The sequence below is a fragment of the Tachypleus tridentatus genome, chromosome 8 (assembly GCF_004210375.1).
Source record: "Tachypleus tridentatus isolate NWPU-2018 chromosome 8, ASM421037v1, whole genome shotgun sequence".
Lineage (NCBI taxonomy): Eukaryota > Metazoa > Arthropoda > Merostomata > Xiphosura > Limulidae > Tachypleus > Tachypleus tridentatus.
In genome coordinates, this window is record NC_134832.1 from 69,172,945 (window position 1) to 69,191,765 (window position 18,821).

Consider the following 18,821-nt stretch of genomic DNA (forward strand, 5'->3'; position numbering starts at 1 on the left):
AATTTGTGTTATAAAGATAAAAAAGTTTTTTTGTTTTTTTTACTTTACAATGGTGTGTTTACACTTTATATTTTATAATGCATGCTTTTGTACCAATTGTTGTTTATTTATTTATGAAAAGTGTATAACTACCTTTCAAGTTGTTTTAGAAATAAAATTATTGCTAAAAATACAAGTTTAAAATAATGCAACATTTTTTTTTTTTCTTATTTTTTTTAGGTAGGTCTTGTTCAGGCTTGTAAATGAAAAGGTATAATAATTATAATTTACTAATTTTTTAAAATATTAATTTGACCTATCCATACTTTTAGTGTGAATTAATGTTCTTTACTCCCTTAAGGGTGAGAGAAGCAGACAAGAAGAAGTTGGTAGAAACTGCCCTAAAACAGCTCAGACAGTTAACATCAAACAGTGATTAGTATAATTGTACTTAATTCTTCCCTTTGTTACATATTTTGGTTTCCTATAATTACTGGCTTGATGGAAAGTATCCATTCAGTTTTTTGTGTGTTTAATGAATTAGTAAAATGTGACTGTTCAATGTCAAGAACATTGATATCAATTATTCTGAGAAGTGACTGAACCAGGCTTTCAGTTAACATTAATAAAATATAAAGATTCTCATCATTACCACAGTTTTGTTAAAAAATGGATAGTTCTAGCAGCAGAGCTTACCATATTAATATTTGCCTTACAAGGAAATTAGGCCAAGAAGTGCACTTTCTACTTATTTCTAACAAAATATATTGACCAGTTTTTAATTGTTTGGCTATATAGTTTTAAAATTTTGTGAGAGACAAAAACGTTTATAACACTAAATTATTAAAATTATTTGACCCATGTGTTGCTTTATTTCTCAGTTTTAAATCACTTTTTGTTTAGCCCATTTATTGTGTTATAGAATAGGGAAAGTGTGATTCTGAGGGAAGTTTGATATTATAATTAAATTGTAATCATAACACAAATAATAAAAAAAGACATTAAACACGGGTCAGTGTTGTCTGGCAGATTTTAGTGTATTAGTCTATTAATAATTATACCTTGAGTGAAATTATAAGTAAAATATTACAATATAAGACAAACACTGAAATATTTTCTAATATAAAAAAAATAAAATTCATAAGGTTTCTAGCTGATTTAGAAATTTAGGGAAAAAAAAACTTCATTATAGTATGAATGTAGACATTTCAAGAAATCACTAGGTAAATTAACATGTTGCTATTGTGGTACATGTAATAGTTCTGTTCTAATTTTCCATTTGATTTAATAGCTAGCTCATAACTGTTTGGTCTCAAGGTAATATATAGATAGTAGAAAATGAACTTGAATCATCTTATAAACTGTTGTTGTGACACAACTGAATTCCTTGTGTTTTCTGAATATAACTCAACAACTAATTGTAAAGTTACATACAGATATTAGAATATAAACAAACCTTGTAGTATAATAAATAGCAGCTATGATAGATCTAAACTGTCTTCTTTATGATTCAACACACTGATATAGTTGTGTTAAGAGAGTCATAAACAATATCTGTAAAGATGTGTTTTCAAAACAAACACCAAGGGCCTTTATGAGATTTTAGAATGGTACTTAATACAGTTTCTCAAGTGTGGTCCCAGTTATTACTGGAAGAAACATCATCATGTGGATGCAAAGTAAAATTGCCAACCTGGTATGTGGTGAAGTAAAATGGTAAGCAGACAATACAGGAGAGAACAGTTAGTATTATGTACAATAATTTAGGTATAGTTGACTGGTATGCTGTAACATAATGAAGGGTGCTAAGAATACATTGTGTTATAATAATCCATAAATGGTAAAATGATTGTTACTATACCACAACTGCTGCAACCTAATGGCAGACACTAGAAAATCACAGTATTATGACAAGGGAATAAAAAATGGTTATGTGCTAATATGGTAATACTCTAATATAGTGGGAGATGCTAAAAACAAACAAACAGTACTACAACCATGAAAAAGTGGCTAAATGATTGTCACTGTGCTGTACCTTGATGTTGCTATAAGGTGACTGTTTTGTGGTGCTAAATAATTTGACAAAGTTGTTTACCAAACTAATGCAGAAGAGCATATGATGTTACTACTATAGAATAATTCAGTTTATTTGTTACATATACAAGACAAATATGTCTGTAGTAATATTACAAAGTAGTATAATTTGTTTGTCATTGTATAAACAGACTTTTCATCCTCTACTTACATCAGACACTTAGAGCTGGCAGCTGGTTTTTACTCAATATTAAACATATTTACGTGCTGCGTATTTGAAAGCCAGTGTTCAGTTTATTTTGAAATAAATCTCACACATCTCATGCTTGTAAGAAATGTTTGGTAGGATAGTCTACAAATGGGAAAAGGACTTTTAAAGAATCTTAAAAATGGGAATAATGTTTGACATGTTTCTCTAATAATTTGACACTGAAAGAAGTTAGTTGTGCTTAACTTTTATGAAACATTTAAAGTTGTGCATTTTACTTGTCATATAAGTATGCTACTGGTTGAATTGTAATTGACTAATTAGATAAAATAATTATTAGCAATGTTGTAAAGTGCATTTTAGGCTCATAATGAATGATACATCATCAGGTTATTATGGGGTATAATTTTCAACAGTTTTTGTACTTTACATTAAATAAACCCCACTATCTGGTAGATGGTGTAGTTAAATACTTTTCCTTTGCAAAGAGGTTTTAGTGGAATAGTCCATTGCAGTTAATAATAAGGTAATATAATTTACATTGTTTGTGTGAATAATACATACTTCATGAAAAATATGTTAAGATCCATTTTTTTTCATAATTACAGTCATTAAGTGTTGCTTTTTTTTAATATCATTCATGCTTTTTCATTTATAAATTTGACTGCTCATGGGAGAGATGTAATTAAACATTAAGGGTTTTTTTTTTGTCTCTAGCACTATACTGTTTCTGCTTCTGTTTGTTTAATTTGTTTGTTACATGAAATTCCAATTTTGAAGGTCCCAAACTTGTAGATGTTTACAGCACTGGAACTACTAGTAAACATTTGTTAATGAAGAAGAATTTTTGTAACATTACTCCTGTTACTGATTGTAAACAGAAGACTTAGTACTCATGATTTACATATTAATTTATGTTAGTACAAGTATAGTACTATATCATGTTGTTGTTTTTTTAATTCATGGAATACCTATTGTGAATCATATTAGATACTCAAGAGATTCAGACAAATGAAAAAGGTACAGAGCAATATAAAATTCTAACAAAAGATAGCCATGTTTAGATAGTGAGTAAAAAATTATCATGTTTTGTTTTTGTTATTTGTTGTGAAAAAAAGTCAGAGTGGCCTTTTAACTAATATAAAACAATTTGTTAATGATAGTGCAAGTTCCCTTGCACAGGCCTTCAACAGTTACAGAGATTAGTGATAAGGGTTAACATTTTCTGTGACCATTAGTTGTCTTAAGGGTTCAAAATATTTGTAAGCTAATAACCATCATGAAGGGTGGAAACTTCTGTAAGGTATCAGCCTCTGTGTTTCTTAAATGTTTTCACAAAAACTCTTAGTTGTTTACAATCCATTTTGTCAGGTTGGACTTCAATGGTCACATCATGATTCAAACTGCTTACTCTTGAATGTTCAACATTTAGTTGTTTCTTGTCCCAGCCTTTTGTATTACTTTGTTTTGACTGTAGGCAATTTTTTTTTCAGAATAGTATGTTACTGTGGACATGAATAATTAGTGTAAATATGTGTATATTGCTTTGATGTTTTGAACTATGAAGTGCTTCTTTATGCTTAGTTTTACACTTCTGGAAACAGCTAAAACCATTTAACTGAATTGGGATTTTAACACTAGTTAAAAGGTTATAAAATTTGATAATATTGTCATGCTTTTGCTTTTGTGTAAATGATAAAAATTGATCAGAGAAACCAACTTTAAAACATAATATTTATAAGTAGACTTCAAATAAAACAAGTCAGAACTATTTTTGTGTGTGTGTGTGTTTGGAAAATATTTTATTAATCATTATAAACTTATAACTGCTACAAAGAAACTGTATAACATACTTATTTTTCTGGTTGTGTTAGATGTTGATGTTTTCAGTTTGAAGAAATCAAGTTTTGTGGAATGTTTTTTGTTCAGTAACTGAGAAGGATATTTATCTGTGTTGTACATTGTATGTTTTTTTTTGTTTGTGGGTTACATTTGTTTTCCACAAAATAGTTTATTGTAACTTATCTGTTTATACCTTTGTTGCTGAGTTTTGGGAGATAGTTTTCAAGTGCCTTTTGTGTGCAAACCAAACAATTTCCATAAAATCAGTTTATAAGTTTTGGTAAATTTATCCTATTTAATAACACCATTTTTTTGCTTGAGTTGTATATAGAGCAATATTTACATGTTTATGTACACAGTATATTTATTACTTGTTTTGGTTTCTGAAAATATTGGATGGATGAATGGATAGAATACATTAAAAGTTAATTGTATACTTAGTGTTGTTTTGTTAGCTGGTGTTAATTTTAATGTTTTAAACAGTAATTTGTATGTATTTACGAGTACTATATTATATGAAACTATGTTGTTTTATCCAATAACAAACAAGCATACTTTAATGAGATGTTGGTTGTTGGTTTTTAAGTTAAGAAATAATAATACAGTTGTTAACAGAATGACTAGTACATAGTTTCCAAAAAATGTTTTGTAGATTGTTTTATTATAGGCTGTGTGTGACTTACAGATATTGCTGTATAGTCACAGTTCTTTGTAGTAACATTTACTATGCAACTCTAGATACATATACTTCTCCCTCAAGTACTTTTGTCAGACATCATTTCATTTGTAGGTCATAAAAACGTGATGAATATAATCTACAGCCTTTGTTACTGTTTGTTTTTAACAACTAAAATAAGAAGACAATTTTTATGATATACTATCAAGATGTTCCTCTCATTTGATACTTCTGCTTATAATGACGTAAAATTATTTTTATGGAAGTAAACATCACAACTTTATTCAACATACATTATTATTGTGGCATTATATTTTATTTCATAACATTCAGTTTGAGATGTTTTAAGGATAGTTTGGTACAGCTGTAGCAATGTATCCTTGTCTGATAAATTTTTTAGTGTTCCTCTTTCTTTTGTTCATGCAATCATATGTCCTAATGTGATATTAAGTACAGTGGTTGTGAAGGAAAAAGAAAATTTACTGAATTTTTAACATGATACAGGATATTTGAATATTTTGAGTTATTTGCTTGAATCATTTCATAATGTTCATTATGAAGAATGAGGATTTAACAATCTGGATTAAACAGAAGTTTATTTATACATTGCTATTTATCTTCAGTTAAGACATTTTTACACTTTTCTGTTAGAGATTCCATCTTTTGATTTCCCATCCTATGTTATAATCCTTGTACAAATTTTACAACCCTAGTCATTCCCATTTGGTGATCACGTTTGTATGTATATCTTCCCCCTTAAATAGCTGATTGGCAAATAGCAAGATTTTGCCCCAGCTGTTATTATCTTTGAAGAAAGTTCACTGAATAAAGTAAATTAACATTTTTCCAGGGATATTTTTAGCATGATACAGCCATGTTCTCAAAGCTCTCTTTGCCTTCAATTGTAAATTCAAGAAGGTTTACTGTTAGTAATAGGGATAACACAAGATGAGTCTGTAAAAATATTTTATATATCAGTTTTTTTACTTCCAATAAAAAATTTCCTTACAAGAAAACGAGGACAGTTTCACACTATTAACTCATCATCTCTTTTGTATGCCATTTTTCAAGGAGCTTCCATTAATAAAAAATTAACTTCTCATACTGAACCTGTAGCTTAAGGTAGGCATGTTGCTCTCTTTATAATCATGAGGTCCTGTGTAAGTAAGTAATAACACAAAAAGTAATTTAGAATGTATAAGAGTGATATTCAAATGCAAGTAATAAAGTAATACCACCCTAACCAACAATGGAATTACAAGAGAATGATTGTCACATGCATTTAAAAAAATTAATGTTATGTGGTAGTTAGTCTTTGGAAATTCTTAAAACTGTTTAACACCTTAAAACTTCCCCTTGTGGAGACTGCCAAATAAAACTGATGGTCCAAAGATTTTGAGATGCTTGTTAAAATGTTCTGGGATATTTGTAATCAGTGTGATATAATGGTCAGGGTCGTGTAATTCTGTGATAAAATACTTAAGTCCTGTCTATTGACTTGAAGATCCCTTGCATATTTGGTCTGGCATGGCCAGGTGGTTAAGGCACTCAACTCATAACACGAGAGTCGCGGGTTTAAATCCCCGGCACACCAAACATGCTCACCCTTTCAGTCATGAGGTTGTTATAATGTGAGACTCAATCCCACTATTTGTTGGTAAAATAGTAGCCCGAGAGTTAGCAGTGGGTGGTGATGACTAGCTGCCTTCTATCTAGTCTTGCACTGCTAAATTAGGACTGCTACTTCAGATAGCCCTCACGTAACTTTGCACAAAATTCAAAACAAACACACAATTTATGCATATTTACTCTTATTTAAAGGAACTTTGTAACTTTGGACAGTGACATACTGGAAAAAAAAACCTGTTTTGTTTATTGCTAGTAAATTTTGTTATTTTCATGCCATTGAAAAATAATTTTGTTTCTTTCTTCTTCTTTGTTTATTTTTCAGAGGTTTCTAAAGAAAATCAAGGAACGATCTTTGTCGCTGAGTGTCTAGGAGAAGAAAACAAAGTAGTACTAGTCAGGAAGATTCAGAATTAAGTGAAGGTGTAGTACTTGTCAGGATGATTCAGAATTAAGTGAAGGTGTAGTACTAGTCAGGAAGATTCAGAATTAAGTGAAGGTGTAGTACTAGTCAGGAAGATTCAGAATTAAGTGAAGGTGTTAAAATTTGTTTATTTTAATTTAACTACTACATGAAATAAAAGTAGATAACTACCAGTTCTGTAGTGCCTCGCTTGTACAGCAGTAACTCTACAGATTTACAATGTTAAAATTAGTGATTCAATTCCCCTCGGTGGACTCAGCAGATAGCCCAATGTGGCTTTGCTATGAGAAAAACACACACGCCAGTTCAATTAGTAAAAGGTAAAAAGATTTTTACCCAATATAGTTATCATAGAAAACTTTAATTCAACATTTTCTACCTCAAAAATACTTTAGAATTGGTTATTTTATCATTTTGTAACATTTTTTAAATAAAAATTGGAAAGAAAATTTAAAAAATGTAAACACTTGTTTGCATACAGCTTTGAGGGGAATCTCTTGTAAATGGTGCGACTTTAAATTATTTTCAAATTTTCATTCCATCCCAAAACATTGGTTTATAGATAAATAAACTATCATACTTTAAATACATAATTAAACATTTTATGTTTCTTTCCTTATTTTTATTATTACAGTTTTTCAATTCCACCCTTTTATAATGTCACAGCATGTAGTCTGAACTACAATGAAGAAAAGCATAAAGAATATAGCTACAAATAAGGTTTGAATGCCATTAGATGGAGCATATTATAAACTGTTTCCATCAGTGTGAAGCAAGTAAAATATTTAAGCAGAGGTCCTCAGAGATGAACAGAGGAATCTTGTGAAAAGTTTAGTAAACATAAAACTAAACTAGAGATCTGATACTTTTATTTTTAGTTTCTTTAGGTGTGTTTCTCATTGTTAAAAGGTGTTTTTTTCTATTAAATTATATCTGTTTGAAAGCTATGAAAAGTTTCTCTTACGACCAGACATTAGTTAAATTTAGAGGGTAGTGAAGGTAACACCAATATATTATTTTGATTCAAATCCTTATTTATTTTGTTAGGTTTATTGTATGTAAATAACACAAGTAAAATAACTTGATGAAACTTACATGAATAGATGGCAAATGCCTGTTGGAGAAAAACAAGTGTAGATGATAACATTTGGAAAGTCTTCCACCTCTCGTCTTCAAGTGGAAGACTTCAAAATGTCATCCTCTACACTTGTGATTTTACAGCAGTTATCGTCCATTCAACTAAGTTTCATCACAAATACTCTGTTTAAACAAACAATCAAAGAATAGTAAAACAACGTGTTATTTTGTGAAGATAGATTGGTCAAGTCTAAGAATATGGTTAGCAAACATATTTTTAACTACTCTGACCACTTTGGTGGTGATACCTTTGTTAAAGTTCATGATGGTAGGTTATGAATAAATCTTTGTAACAGAAAGAGCCAGAAAATTTGAAAAGTATTAATTACTGAAGAAGGTATACAACAAATCTCAATAAAAATGTATTTATTTTCATTATGATTGAATATTCATATCTTTTATCAGGCTTGCAAAACTGTGTCAATAAAGCACCAACTATCTGTACAAATGTAGCTGTTCTGTTTTCACAGTTTTCAGAAAATATTTACAGGGTCATCACTGTGACCAGTTGTACTTGGGCACAGTTTATAATTTGTCAAATTAGCTCTTCTGAGCCATTAGGTTTAAATGTTTGTACTTTAGCACAGATGTGACACCATTTAAGAACTTTCATGAAATTGTATTTTGTAAACATGAAAATGTAATTATATAAAGCTGTAGGTTTGAATTTGGGTATTTGTCTGTAGTTTGCACTAAATACTATAAAAGTGATTTGGAAGTCAAGATAATGAAATTTCATATCCAGAAGTACTTAAAATATTATAATTGTAAATTATTCATAGTGAAATGGTAAAACACCCTTTATGTTAAAAATGTAAAACTGTGACAGTTATGCTGTACAACATAGTGATTAAATGCTAACAAAGCTTTGTGGAAACTTAACGATAACCACGATGTCACATTACATTTCCCAGATAAATATTCTTCAAGATTTTAATACATTTCACCATTTCAACTTGTGACTGGTTAGATATCTCACAATAATGTTAATATGATATTTTTATTTAAAAAAAATTTCAGGATTGGTAATTTTCAATTTTGTTTGTATAAAATACATCTTTACTATAAAAAATATTGTCTGGTCATTAGTAACTTTAGTGACACAGATTTTATCGTATCATTATTATTTATCTCAGATGCATTGCATGGTATTTTTAAATATTGTAAGTATATATTTTAAAGTGTCTAACAGATTGTATTATTTCTGTATAAAATTGTTCAATATTATTACGTTCTTTATGACAGAGACTTTTTTACTTTGAAAATAATTTATGTTTTGCAATAGATTATGTCAAACAACCTCATGTTGAATTAAAGTTATTGGTATTTATCAAGTTTTGGACTTCATCATAACGATGACCAGAACAGTTTAAAATAGTTCCAATTTATCTTCTTCATTTTATGACTTCTAATAGATCAGATATTATTATTTCTTTGTTTTTTTCTTGTCACATTTTGAGGTTTATTTCAGTAATAACTTTATATTTTTCATTTATATCTTTGTTATGGATATTTAAATATAAAACTTTGTAATTTCTCAAATGTGTGTCAAAATTCTTTATCATGTAAATTAGGGTTTCCCAGAATGGTTGATATTGATCCCCTTGGTTTGGTGAGACTGTAAAGGGGTGAATAAGGACTTAAGTGTTGATAGGAGGACAGAAATAACTCCTGTGCTAAAGTTGGCCTATGCATCTAACTGCTGTATGACTCTCCAAGTTTGTATGTTGTTAAAACTGCAATTAGTCATGTAAATGGTTGGACTTCTGAAGAGACAGAGAAATAGGTTTAATGTTAGAAACTTCAGGGACTCAAACTCTGAACCCTACAGTCCGATATTCATCAGGCAACTTTTAGAGAAAACCTCATTCTTTTTCACATTTTATGTTTCCTAATGATTGCATCATAAAAGTTGATTATATTTTGAAGTTTCACTTCTAATTTATGTTCTAAGAATTTGAGAATCAGTGACCGCTTTATAAATTTCTAAAGGGGTCAACATCTCAAAAGGCTTTAGGAAATCCTGATATTATTTTGATATATTTAGGTGTATGGTATACGACGTACTTGTGCTGTTTATGACCTCCAAGTTCTTATCATTCATGTTCTATGTAAAGTATAAAATCAGTGGCCTTTTTTAATCATTTCAAACCAGTTCATGTGTTTGGTCGAATAAACGTACGACAAAAAATTTGTCATTATCAATTGCTAACTAATTTCTGTGTGTTATGAAAACAATGATTCAGGTCATTCTGAGTCAGACTTAGAAGAACAGCAGTGACACAGCTAGTTGCACCAGTGGTAGTATAACTGAGCATGGAGTCGAAGAAGAAGAGTTGAGTGACTACGGTGAGCACAGTGGACTTAGTGTTGAGAGTGTCACGAGCACTGCTGTTGACTGCAATGGAAGACTAGAAGAAAATTTGACTAGTAATAAGGCAGTTCTGCAAAACGGACTTGATTATATTAGCAAAAGGTAATAATTGTTAGCATTGGCAAAAATATACAGTTTCTGAATGAAGTTGCACAAATTCTTGAATGGCTATAAGTAAGCAAACTATAGCAGCAAGCGTGATAGTTAAATTTTCCTAAGACCAAGTTCCGTAGCTCTTAGCCATATTCAGTTGTATAAATGATAATTTATAGAACTGGAAAATTAACTTGATTAATCAATATAATCAATTACCTATGAGTATTTATAAATTATGCCATATAAAATAATTCATTAATTGGAGTTACTGTAAAATCAGTTGATGTTGCAAAAGTAATCAACTGATAAAGTTGATGTTCCCCAGTTTAGTGAAAATGTCGAGAGACCAGTAAATGATAAAGAAAATGATTCTACAATGACAAAACATCAAAACCACTAACCTCTCTGACAATGATGAACAGCTGGAAATACTGGAGAAGAGAATCCAAGTACATGGGAAACAACAAGGAAAGTAGAGAGCTAAAAACCCTGAGTTCCACACCCAACGAGTAGTGAAAGAAAGGACAAACAGGGATTGCCATCCCAAAACAGACATTACACAGATAAGATAAACAGTAATTATAAACATTTTATCCTGATACACGAAATCTCAAGATACCTATTATCAGAATATAAATGTAGAGAGAGCCACGAGACAAGCTCAGCCCTATCTTTCCTCAAATAAAATGCTAAGACGATCAATAATCCATATACAACTTTTCTCCAGGGGAAATGCAACACCGACATACCGCATAAGAGGTAAGACCTGTTGATAAAGAAATTACAAATTAGGTATAATATAAGCAGGACTGGAACAAAAAAATCGTTCATAATATAATGAGAAGACAAAAACATCAAACCAAAGAACGTCAAGAGAGGAAAGGAACCAAACCACAAAGCATTTTAAACCAGACTTTGCTAATGTCAAGTCAAACGGAATATTAAAGGAAGATGCAAGATGACCCAACCATCTGGCCTTGAGAAGATTCGTTTGAGCTTTACTAATCTGAGAGTAACGTCTCCATCACAGCAAGAGCAGTACCAATGGAAGAAGGACAGATGTAAAGATGTTGACATCATGTGTATGGCAACACAAGTCCAACAGGAACATCATGAGATAACTAGATACTTTGAAGCGTGTTAAAAATAAAAAACGAAACATTCTCAGTGGTCAAGGTATGCAGCAGAAGAAACAATTGGCAATCTTAACACGAACCTTGATGAAACTAAACAGAATCTAATTTTAATACAAAGGGTAAAATCACATTTTTAACAAAAAGTATAAATCGTTGGTTATTCGTAGAATTGCTATAAATGTATCCAAAAACAAAATATTAGGTACAGTAAAAAGTACGTAAACAAGTAAAGTGATAGTGTAGATGGATAGTGTTTAAAACGATTTAAATCATTACGTTGATTAGCAAATTTATTTCGTTTTACATATACCTCATAGAAATTTTACGAATAACTACCATTCCATATGTTTTTATTTCCTATTTTACAAGTGTATGATCTCTAAAAAACAAACAGATGTAGTCATTACGTTTTATTTTACTCACTAGATGGCAGGTCACACATTATCAGAGAAGATTTTCGACCTCTGTTTTGATCAAAATCACAAAAAACAGTTACTAAATCATTAAGAGGTTATCGAGTAATAACGACATCTGGTCTTGTTTCATAGCTGGAAGTGTTTGTTTGTTTGTTGTTAAGCGCAAAGTGTCGCAGTGCAGTATCTGTACTCTGTCCAACACAAAATTCGAATAAATTAATATTTTAAACCTCAGATATAACGGTTAGCCTCCAGAGCTTTGCTTGAAAAAATATAGGGTTATATGTTTTGTCCATTGAGGGAGGTCTCTAATCCCAAATTTTAAGTGGATAGCCACACCGTCATCCCATCAGAGGTGGCATTTGATTGGCTAATTAAGCAAAGTTCTAATAAACTTTCTACCGTATTTACTGAAGAGAACTTAACCTCGGATTTTGCGTTGTAAGTCTGTAATTTTACCACTGACCCACCAAGGGACCTTGTAAAGAATGTTTATTTGCAATACTTTCACAAAAAGAAAATCTTGAAAGAACATTTAATTTTTATCTGTTGTTATAAATATTAGTTGAATGCATGTATTATATTTCTCGCTGGATAGTAGAAAAATATGAGGTTTATAAGGCTAAAATTTGTCGTTCCAGTCCCCTCCATGAACACAGAATAGATAGCCTACTGTATAGCTCTGCGATTACCAAGAAATAACTACAATAGTAACAATAATAATACCACTATAATATATTCACGTGTTAACATGAATTTCTGGGTTACAGATTTCTCGTTTTAGTTGGTGCGACCTCTACGCCAAAGTATTTTTTATTGTATTGTTGATATGCGTCTCAGAATAAAGGTCTTGGAGCCTAGTTGTAGTTAGGAGAGAATTATCACAATGTACAATATGCCAAGAGTTACTTTAGTGTCTGAAAAATATCCACAAACACCAGTAAATAGAAACTATTTTAAACACTCGTGTTGTTGAGAACTCAAATTTGGAACGAATTCCCTCAGCTGCAGGTAGGCGGCGCCAGTAAACACATCACGAAGCTCTTTTGTGGGGTAGGTGTATATATATATATCAGGTTTAGAAAGTGCGATAGAGACTGTCGAATTGACAAGAACTATGCACAAACGTTATCACAAGGGTAGGAAATCTGGTGTTCTGTGTCTACCACAACAGGTGATACACGAGTGAGGTTTATTAATCTCATGGTCTGGCCTGGCATAAATTTTAAAACAAATGATTTTCTTAATGTTAAGTAACTCTCCCAGTGACATAGGAGTACGTCTGGGTATAATACCATACATGGGATTTTATGTTTTTTAACATTTTTGTTCTCATTTCCTTCTACTTATTTGTTTCAACAAAACGTGAATTGAAGGACGTAGAAGTTTTGTTTGTTTCTAAATTTTGCGCAAAGCTATTCGAGGGCTATCTGCGCTAGCCGTCCGTAATTGTGCAGTGTAAGAATAGAGGGAAGGCAGCTAGCCCACACGGCTGTAAGGGTTAGTATATTTGTTGCGACGGTGATTCGAACCCGTGGTTTACAAGTCGAACGCCTTAACCCACCTGGCTATGCCGGACCTTATAGAGATTTTCTTTTCAACTGAAGTAAGTTGATATGAGCCAGTAAGTTCCGTTTGAAAACATTTAGTTAAGTATAATGGTGAAAGTTTCTTATTCCTGCCATGAACTTGTACTTCGTGTTTTATAATTAATTTGTGACTCTACTGTTATCATGCAGTACATGTAAAATGACTCTTTGACATCACATTTGTTTGGAACGAAAGTTCACAAGCTTTTTTTTGTTGCTTTTTGAGTTTGTCATCTTACGGAAGATATTTCTTAGCGTAACAATGATTTTGAAGAAAAATCCACTTACTAGACTTGTTCCTTGAGGAAACCAGTCTTCCCAGTAGCATGGTGGTATGTCTGTGGACTTACAATGCTTGAAAACAAGTTTAGATACTAAATGTGTGCTAAACACAGATAACCCCTTTCCGAAGCTTCTCGGTTAATAAGAAAGAACAAATTGAACTGTTCCCCTGCAGTGGCGGATAACTAAAATCCTAAAATACCAATTTCAACATCAATAAATTTTATCGTACTTTTAATAAACGAGTCTAACAAATAAAAGATATGTTTTCTTTCTACTTTTAGAATATTTAGAGGTCACCTTCTTCCCCAACTCACTGTGTGGGTATACAATTGATGACCACATGCCAGGGTCATACAATTAATAGGGAGGACACTATACGGACCCTAAGCCATAGAAGTATAGTACCACGCATACCCACATAGCTGTTGGGTTTGACCCCAATGAAAACTTTAGCCAAAAGAACGTCTTAATATATGATTTGCTACTAAATAACACAATGGTGTTAACTACGTTTATAGGCCAATTTCTATTTTACAAACACTTTTAATTGTCTAAAGTTTCACGTTATTTGATAAAAATAATTTTATTTGTTTTATTATTTACTTCTTTTTATTAAAGTCAAGTTGTACATAATTTATTTATCTATTGAAAACACTAAGGGTGACATCATACACCTAAACTGCCCTGACATCTAGTGAAATGTGAATTACATTCAGTAAATAAGATTATTAATTATTAGAACATGAGCTGTTAAATTATTGTGTGGACATTTGTTATTTATTTTATTTCTACAAATAACTTTAATAATATAATAAAAGTATAAAAGTAATATATTTTAAATATCATTTTATGTTTATTTGTCTTTCTGAATTATTTACTATAATATATGAAAAATACTATTAAGCACAATCTACATTACATAAACTAAATGTGTAAATTCTTACTGGTTGAAGTATAATATTTATAATTGGTTAAAGATGTAATATTGAAGACATTTTACAATGTTCTTCATTGTGACCAACACTTGTTTTAAAAAGTACAGTTTTCTTTCATGTTTAACAATATGGTGTAAGTAAGCAACATTGACCACGATATAATATTTCACATTGTTCGTATGTCATTTGAATAAATGGGAAGAGAAACATAGTGTTCTAATTAGTAGTTTTAAAATCTAAAACACATTATTATACTTGTGTTGTGAATTGTTTGTATATTTCTTTTATCAGTCAGTAAGTAAAATACCACTGGTATTGTTATTTGAACAATAAACAGAGATGCGAGGAATGTGAAAAAAGTATTACCTCTTGTCTATTGTTGGCTTTGTTCTTTCGAGGACTAGCCTGCAATGTAAGAAAGACACAGATGAACTGTACAAAGAGATGGGTCGATATGCAAATAATTAAACGTGTTAAAAGATAGAAATAAATACAGTTTCATAATATCTTATTATAAATGAAGCTGAAAGTTCATTCTCAATCCCATATCTAAAGGTTTTCTTGATAATTTGTATAGTAAAACTACTTACACTTATGAAATACTATTTAATAGTGGTATAGATATGTCTCGTACACAATGATTTTTTTAAAGATAAATTTAAGTATGGGATTTGATATAACTAGATTATGAGACATTAAAGTTCTTAATATAATTGTAAAATGATAAAATGATACTTAATGAAAAATATTTGAAAATACAGAGAATTTACAATAGAAATCATCTAAGACTAGAGGGAAAACAGGTAGTCATCACTACCCACCGCCAACCCTTGAGCTACTCTTTTACCAATGAATAGTGGGATTGACCGTAACATTATAATGCCCCCACGGCTGAAAAAGCAAGCATGTATTGGTGCGAGTGGGATTCGAACTCGCGACCCTCAGAACGCCTTAACCCATCTGGCCATGCCGGGCCCTTTTATTGACAAGCAGAAAACAACGTTTCTACCTTCCTAAGTTATCTTTGTTAACCTGACGATGACCTCGGAACGTTGTTTTCTCCTTATCAATAAAAGTATTAATACCCATACCAGCCGTTCTGAGATACATTTTTACTTCAAGTGGGGTTTCCGTCATGAAGATTTTTTTTTTCTGTTGCGAAAGAAAGAAATACATTTGTATAATTTCGGTGTATGAAAACTATAAAAACAATAAATAAAATAATAAAGACATTTTGGTTTTTTCTTAATAATTTGCTAAACTGCAATTCAACAAACATAACATATTCTTCAGAATATTGGTTAAATTGTGGTGAATTATATATTGGTGAAGCAAATCGTTTAAAATTAAAGATAAATTTATACAAACTCGTTATACGTAAGGTCCCAAAAACAAGGAGCATTTCATACCTACAAACATTTTAATGAAAGTATTTTGAGAAAATTTTAAATTCAGAAAGAATCCTGTTTTTCACGTTTCCAATCTTGTGTCCCGGTATAGCCAGGTGGTTAAGACGTTTGACTCGTAGTCTGATGATCACGGGTTCGAATCCTAGTCGCACCAACATCCTCGCTTTTTCACCCGTGGGGGCGTTATAATGTTACGGTCAATCCCACTATTCGTTGGAAAAGAGTAGCCCAAGAGTTGGCGGTGGGTAGTGACGACTAGCTGCCTTTCCTCCTGTCTTACGCTGCTAAATCAGGAACGGCGAGCGCATATATCTTTCGCGTAGGTTTTTCGCGAAATTTAAAAACAAACAATAAAAGTGTTAATAGCCATGCCAGCTGCTCCCTATTGTTATTTCTTATGGGCTTATTTAATAATTTATTTAAATTGTTGTGTTTGCTTCTTGATAAATAATTTTATTATGCTTAGATTATTATTTACTGTGTGTTTGTATTACATGTGTTTTGGATATATACAGAGTGTCCCAAAAACATGTATACACACTTTAAATGATTATAACTCAAACTTTCTTATTTTACAGATACAACGGATTTGAAGTAATGGAAGAAGTAAAACTAAGCTTTGATAAAAGGAAAGTTATCTTAAAGTGTTACTGGAAGTGTAAGAACGTAGCTGAAGTGTAAAGACGGTTTTAGAAAGGAGTTTCAAACATATCCACTCACCATTACTCGTATTAGAGACACGTTTCAAACAAATGGAACTGTTCGAGACGTTCATAAAGGGCGTTCTGGAAGCCTGCAGTCGTCCACCAGTTCCACACGAGAAGCAGAGCTGTGGGAAAGTCTCCACCGATCTCCAAGAAAATCTATTCGGCAAACAGGAATCCCAAAATCGAGCGTCTATCGCATATTGAAGCACGCTTATTGGAAAAGTTTTATTCCAGCATTAGTCCACACCCTCAATGAAGATGATTCTGACTGGATTTGGTGAGTGGTACCTGACAAAAACTACAGAGGATGCACAGCTTCCAAACAAGATTGTCTGTAGCGATGAGGCCGCATTCAAGTTAAGTGGCTCAGTTAATCGCCACAATTGCACCTACTGGGCTCATCAGAACCCGCCTGTTACGGTTTAACACCACGTAAACTTACCAGTGGTTAACAGTGTGGTTTGGATTATCAGCGTTGGGCATAACTAGACCATTTTTTTTTTCGAAAACACAAACACTGGTCTCGTTTATTTGAACTTGTTGCAAGAATCTAGCGTGTCACGCATTCGAGAGCAATTTGGAGATGAGGAGTTTTTTTTTCCAGCAAGATGGAGCACCTCCCCACTACCATCGTAATGTGAGGGCCTATCTTGACAAACCTTTGCCGAACAGATGGATTGGGCCAAGAGGTAGCAGTGAATTACCCCCCCGTTCACCAGACCTAACATCTCTGGACTTTTTTTTTATGGGGATACGTCAAAGATAAGGTTTGTAGCACAAAACCTGCAAACATCAATGAACTGAGAGAAGCAGTTGAAAGAGAATGCGCCCAAGTACCAAATAAAATGATTCGTTAAATCTCACCGCGTTATCAGCAGTGCCCGGATCAGAACGGTCATCAGTTCGAACACCTGCGATAACTCAAAAGATTCTACAGTTGTCTTCTTAAACTTGGATTATAAAACCTAGATATATCTTAATAAACATTGTATTTATAATCATTCAAAGTGCGTATACATTTTTTGGGACACCCTGTACACACACGTATCTATTACTGCGGACGATTCACTCTCTCTCGTCGTTTGGGTATTAATATATACCCAGAAGGGTCAAGTGCACTTGGCCTCTTCCTTTTCTTTGTTTATCTGAACTGTTTAATGTGTCAATAAATATTACATGAGAGCCAGAGTAACCCGCACTTGCTCAGGCCCCTATCAGTGCAATGTTCATGCATCATTCACCAATGTATTTGGTAAGAACATATCATTTCTCTTTACAGTTCCATCAATCGCACTTCCATAATAGGGGATCAGCTAAAAATATTTACGTAAATTACCTTTCAATGTTTATTTTCAAGTTCCTCACTAATGTGATGTTTAGTTCATAGGTGGCCTGTTTTTATTTTATTTCTTTAATTATTAGTTATTAATCTAATGTATACCGGCTCGACATGGCTAAGCGTGTTGAGGCGTTCGACCCGTAATCCGAAGGTTGCGGGTTCGAATCCCGGTCGTACCAACATCCTCGCTCTTTCAGCCGTGGGGGCGTTATAATGTATCAGTCAATCCCACTATTCGTTGGTAAAAGAGTAGCCCAAGAGTTGGCGGTGGGTGGTGATAACGGGCTGCCTTCCCTCTAGTCTTACACTACTAAATTAGGGACGGCTAGCGCAGATAACCCTCGAGTAGCTTTGCGCGAATATTCAATCTATCGATCTCACATAATAGTTCATTTTTTCTCCATTTTTTATCAAAATGTTTTATTGTTCTTCGTAGGAGTCTATCTACTATTATTGACATGTTTGAATATTTATGCATAAACTTTGGTGACGCAGATCTAGGTATTTTATACCATCGTGAGTAATGTATTTTGTGTTGTCACTACGGGTAATTTCCGTTATGATTTGGTTTGTTTTGAATATCGCGCAAAGCTGCACGGGGGGCCATCT

The 18,821-nt window shown here is 32.1% G+C and overlaps 1 long non-coding RNA gene across 2 annotated transcripts; it reads left to right on the forward strand.

Moving 5' to 3' along the window:
- Positions 1-4,349: 4,349 nt before the first annotated feature.
- LOC143222587 (uncharacterized) lies at positions 4,350-18,065 on the forward strand. 2 transcript variants are annotated; one of them, XR_013012363.1, is made up of 3 exons: positions 4,577-7,109; positions 10,173-10,402; positions 10,722-12,210. It is a non-coding gene; the product is annotated as an uncharacterized LOC143222587 (long non-coding RNA). The 2 variants fall into 2 exon arrangements; XR_013012362.1 differs by lacking the exon at positions 10,722-12,210 and adding an exon at positions 16,745-18,065 and having other exon boundaries at positions 4,350-10,402.
- The last annotated feature ends 756 nt before the right edge of the window (positions 18,066-18,821 follow it).